Here is a 6,000-nt window from a genome sequence, read left to right on the forward strand (position 1 = left end):
TTTGCCCAGCCTGACCCACAGGTGGGATGTGCTGCATGAGCCTTGTGCAGCTGCTGTGCCTCTCTAGTGAGATCTGTGTGGGCCCCCTGCCATTGTGTCACCTCACGAACAGCTCATGTCAGATGTGTGACATCAAGAATGCTAAACAAGGCAGCGATATTGAAGTGGTAAATAAAGAGCAAATGAAAGCCTACAGCAGAAGGAAATCAAGTCATAGCATCTGGGAAATATCCTCTCCATGGTCTTTTCTAAGGCCAGCAGCAGGAGTCAGGCACCTATTTCCCATTGCAATTTAGGCACCAATGGAAATCCCAGTGGACATCTCAATGGAAAGAAAAAGAGGAACCAATATGCTAACCCTATGGCTGTTCTACATCTTGATTTTACTGAAAATGTGTGTGTGCGCCAAGTAGAACTCAAGTATTTTGCAGCAGTGCTTTGGGCAAAGCTCCCTGCCACAGGTAAGAGCTCCACCTGTGTAGAGCAGAATGAAAATATACAGGTGTATATGCACAAAAGCACAGAGTTTCTAGGAAGAAATATTATCTTCTATTAGGCAAGTTATACTAGTTTAGAAGAAACCAGGTGAGCTTTCTGGGTGGATAAGCCCATGTATCAGCTGCTGACCATCAGTGTTGTAACAGCATTATGCAATCACAGGAGAGAGGATAAAAGAAGGTGAAATATTTTTACAAGGAACTGGTTAAGTCTGTAATTTAAGTAGTTCTACAGCCCAGCTCTGTCAGGTAAGTGCTAGTCAGTGGCCCCTGAGGACAGCAACACAACAGTGAATTCAATGTTTAACGAAGAGCACCAACACAAGCCAAATTCTTTCCTCAATTACACAGAGATGGCTCTGGTCATTTCACCGTAAGAGAAAAGTGGCAAACCATTAAAATTAATATTGAATTTCTTTACATCTAACCCTTGGGAAGATATTTGTATGTATAAGCAGTCCTTAGAAAAGACTCTTTTTGTAAGATCTCTTTTGGAGCTAAGGGTATATCGCACAGGCGATGGCGCAGGTAAGCAGTTTGCTTTTATTTTTGCAAGCTTTGTGTTTTGCTAGCATTAAAGCCTGACGGCAGACAGCACAGTGGGATTTGAAGTAGTACAAGGGTCCTAATCCAAGGGAATTTTAGAAATAAAGTCTGGGATGCTTTCTCAGCAACCTCTTCTTATTGCCCCCAACATGTCCGTGTTGCTTCTGCAGGATTTTTACTAGTAGCAACAAGAGTACACGTGAGGTTGTTTTGTGCTTTGTCACCAATATCTCTACACTTCTGATTTGCTTCCAAATTTGAGAGTGTGAAGGGAGATTCTAACCCCAGAAAGTCATCAGAAGTTTTGCCTGGGGCTTTAGTAGTGCCAAGATTTCACTTGTTCTGTGCAAGCTTTAAATACCAGCATCATTTTTTTTGGTCATATACAGAACTTACACTAGGAAACTATTCACAACGTTAAAATCACTGAGGATGTGTGAGCCACTTGGGAGCCTGTTGCTCTGAAGGAAATCAAACAGAGGCTTTGTGCTTGGTCCAGGTTACAAGTGGTCTTGTCAAAGATCACTGAGAAGCAGGAGCTGCTTTCATCAGCTCTTCCTGGTGAACAAGTGGGTATGCAGGGGGAGGAGTTGGTTAGAGAATGAAGGGAATTTTTTTCTTCTTTTCTTTTCTAAATGGGAAGTAGCAAAGAGTGAATGTATGCAACAACGAATACAATGAGCACACAGTCTTTGAGCATGTGTTCCCTCCGGCTCTCTCATAAAATATAGTGTGTGCCCAAAGATATGGAACATACGTTGTTTCCCAAGGCTTCCTAAATGGGGATATTCAGCCTGCATCAGACACTCCCAGCTATGAGCATGGGCATTTTGTGAGCATCCAACATGCCTAAGGATGTCCGTGATTATGCTTTGATGGTTTGAAAGCTGAAGGGCAGGAATTCTCTTGCAATGTACAGTCTGGAGCAGCGTGTGCCTCCTCCCTCTGGGCACTCTGCTTTTGCTCCCAACAGAACAGCGGCAACACATTGTAATGGCCACATCTGACACCATTACTTCTCTTTAACAAGGTTTTTGAAAATACTTCACTGGGAAAAAAAAATCAGCACTTTGGAAAAAAAAATATGGACATCTTTAGCAGCTTGAAAGAAAAGAAACTGGTTTACAACATTAACTGTAGTAGATTGTATTACATCAAGCGCAAATACTTGGGTATTTCATTAACTGAAGTAGTGTGAAAGGGCTTTGTAATTTTCATCTCTTGTGTCAAGGATGCCTTGTATTACCCCTTGATGCAGTGCTTCAGGAGGCAATGGCATTTTAGCTTAGGTGGGCTTTTTTTTCTCCTTGGTTTTTAGGATGTTAAGGTGGTGATGACGGAGTGGAAGTACCAGTGCATCTATATGCACTTCAGGTATGGAGGAAGAAGACATTACATCTTCAAAGCAAAAAGCAACTAATTTGACCTCTTAGCCAATGCCAAGCCCTAGAACTTGATTCGCAAGTCCTGAGGAGGAGAAAGCAATTCTTATTATTTAAAAGGCCATTAACTTGTAGTTGCACTTGAAGAAATCCTTTAAGCAAAATTATAACAATTTAAAGATCTGCTGCAAGTGGAGGCACACACTGTGTCCACTCTATCATTCTCTACTTTTCCCATCAGAAAAAAAAAAAAAAAAAAAAAAAATCCTACTTCCAATCTGAATTTTATTATTCCTACTTGCAGCCATTTGCCACTGTTACATTTTTTCCACATTTAGGAGCACCCCGTTACTGGGTCACAGGGAGGAGCGATGCACGTCTACGTAGCAGGAAACATGAGACTACGCCCTGTTGGCACCCTGCAGGGTCCCTAACAGGGCAAGAAGGAGCCAACCTCTGCCAGGAATCCTAAACTAAACCAGGCTCATTGGGACCACACAGACAGCACGCACAGGTGCTGTGCTGCACCACACCAGCCTTGGTGCGAGAGTGATAATTCTGCATCTGGAGGCTGGCTAGCCCTAGTCCCATCAGCTCACCAGTACACGTGGCTTTTGGTAACTTGGGGAGGTTTCAGGTCAGATGGGCATATTCCCCAAATCCTTTCACTGTGGAATGTGGAGAGTTTTTTAATGGTGGGTGTTTGCACAAGAAATGCCTCACAAATCCAGTCTTAACACAGCTGTGCAGCCAATATATTCCCTTTGTTACACTAACCTGTAAATACTTTTTATGTGCAATTCAGGTTACTCATAAATTATTCCCTTTACAAATCAGGCACCTATAAATTATTCTCTGTAACTGAAAATTACCTATGAATTATTCCTTTTGTTATCCACATATATGTCATTTATTCTCTATTACATAGACATTGCTTTCTTGGATAGATAAGCGTGGGGCTGACACCAACAGTGTAATTCTCAAAAGCCAAGGCAGCACCATACAGTGCGGGATAGTCCAACAAAGTAGAAATGGACTTGTGTGTGGAGAGTCCGTGTTACGTAGTCCAGAAAAGGGCCTCCCGTACCAAATGGATTTTTGGGCTATTTTAAGAAATTTCATCCTAACATTGTAAAGATTGTATTTTATATTTATTTGTTTATAAAAAGAAATATATATGTTATACATGGATAAAAATTGGTCATTCTAATATCATTTATTTTCTAATAAAAGTAAGTGTAAGTCATTTCTGTCTGCAGGCTGTGCTTATCCTGTTTTCTTCCCCTCGGCTCTTGGATAGTATTTAGAGAGAGACTCATTTAACTGGGCTCTTCGGATGTCAGAGGGACATTAGCAGAGTCTGTTAAAACTGATTAATTGCTTAAGTTAGGTGCTGTACTGTAAACAAGCAGTGGTAGTGCAGAAAATTCATAGCCAGTCAACAGCAGTGTAAAGCCCAGAGCAAGCAGAACAAGCGTTAGCTAATTATCAACACATGCCCTAGTTGCTTAATAGCTCTTTTCTTGAGATTTGCAATTGGTATCTGCTACTGCTACTCCGGGAGCACTCTCTCCTTCCCCTGTATAACACAGATGACAGCCTGAAAGCAATTTTATCAGTTTGCTGATATGTAATAGAAAGAGATTTTTCCTGAACACTCAGTGGGTGACAAAGTCTGATGCAAGGGGACACAGAGAAGACACGGAGGTGTGTGAGCTTGTAACCCCAGCGCAAATAAAGTTCTTGGTATTCCAGCTCCTTCCTCAAGGAAGGGAATGCAGTCCCTTGCATGGAGCAAGGCGTTGCATACTGAGTAAGCTCAGCTCCGGAGGTCAGAACAAATCTGTATTGTCAGGTTCAGACCTGAAAAGGGATAACTGCTGGGGGCTGGGGGGATTGCAGGACGCTCAGCACTTCTCAGGATCTGTCTCTGCTCACGGGGAAAATACACCCTGGGCCTGACTCAGCCCCATACTAGTATCCACAAGGAACTGCAGCATCTTCTGTTCCCTTTGCATTCAATGGCCACAAAACTTTTAATCAGATCTGTGTGTTCCCACCCATGAAGTTAGATAAAAACCTTCTGGCCTCGTGTGCTGCCAGCTCCCAATAATATTTGTGTGTCATGTCTCTAGAATATGCTTGTGACTCTGAAACAGATGCTTTGTGTGGTCTCTCTGAAAATGAGTCATTCCTGGAGCTGTGGAAACCTTTAGGGATTCACACGTGCATTTACTGGGAGGAGAGCCTACCTGCCATGTAAGTGTGATGGATGTGTTATTGCCGCAGGGCTCAGCCCTGGAAGTTCGTCCTCACCTGAATCTTCCTCGTGAATTTACTTGGACTGTTGGGCAAGGCAGATGGACAGCCCATATGCAGGAAGGTTTGCAGTATTAAAGACTAGATTTGTAAGGGTCATCGAGTACCTAAGATGGAGGTGGATGCTTGCAGAGTATTTACAAATGCTTACACAGCCGCTTTCCCCTTGATTTTGTTTTATGTTAAAGCCTGCTCTCTTCAGTACACTCTACTTCACATGAATATGTATTAAGGACATGCGTTATCCACAGTTTGTCTCCTATCCTAAGGATCTTATTTATTCTATGCTCATGCATAATGCTACATTTTTTTTAGCACTTTCTATTTAAGGATCTCTAAGTGCCACACTAATATTAATGAACTTATCTGTGCTATCCTCCAGAAGGAAAGACAAAAGTACACACCCTTCCCCCCATCACCTATTTATTCATTTTTGGTGCTCTGTGATTTTCTCTGTTCATTTAATCACATTAAACTTTCTGTGATGTTTCTCGCATGCACACATGTGATGGAGAGCTGGCTACATTCTTCTTTCCTTGCTCTTGCATACAACAAACCTGCATGGTCATCTGGTTACTTCTTGTGCATTTGATAACCAAAGACCCAAAGGCACCCAGAAGCAGAGCACACCACCTATCAGCACTGTACAACAAACCCAACATTGCAGAGAGAGCCAGGCTCTAATCATTCACTGCTCTGGGCACTTTGCTCTTCATCATACTTGTCTAGACAGACTAAATGGTTTCTGCAAGACAACCCTGGTGTTAGCCAGGGAAGAGGCTGCAGAGTTCCCATACAGATGAATGCCCAGACAGGTATGGCTCTGGTTAGATGTTCCCTCCGGCACAGGCGTTATAAAAGTGGTTTTTCATGCAGTATAAATGCACTGTAATGCCGTGCTTTTTTCCCCAAGAAACCGAGCTCTTTGGGAGGGCAGGGGATGCTCCTTTTACAGGGGCACCGAGGTGGTACCTCCACCAAGGAGCCCCAGAGGTGTCAGGGCTGTGGTGTGCAGACCCCAGACCCGAGGTCTCGGTGTGCCCTACCGGGGGGCAGCTCTGCCAGCCGGGAGGTCGGTGGCTGAGGGGCGGCTTCGGGAAGCGCTGCAGCCCCCAGGTCCTGCTCTCGGGACACCCGAGCCCCCCAAGCCCTGATGCTTTGGAAATGGGGCAGGGGGCAGCGACTGGGGGGTGTCAGAAGCCGCTCATCCAGCACCCTGGGAGGACTCCCGGAGCCCAGCCGGATGGGGTGCACCC

This window comes from Aythya fuligula, chromosome 15 (genome assembly GCF_009819795.1).
Source record: "Aythya fuligula isolate bAytFul2 chromosome 15, bAytFul2.pri, whole genome shotgun sequence".
NCBI classification, from domain to species: Eukaryota; Metazoa; Chordata; class Aves; order Anseriformes; family Anatidae; genus Aythya; species Aythya fuligula.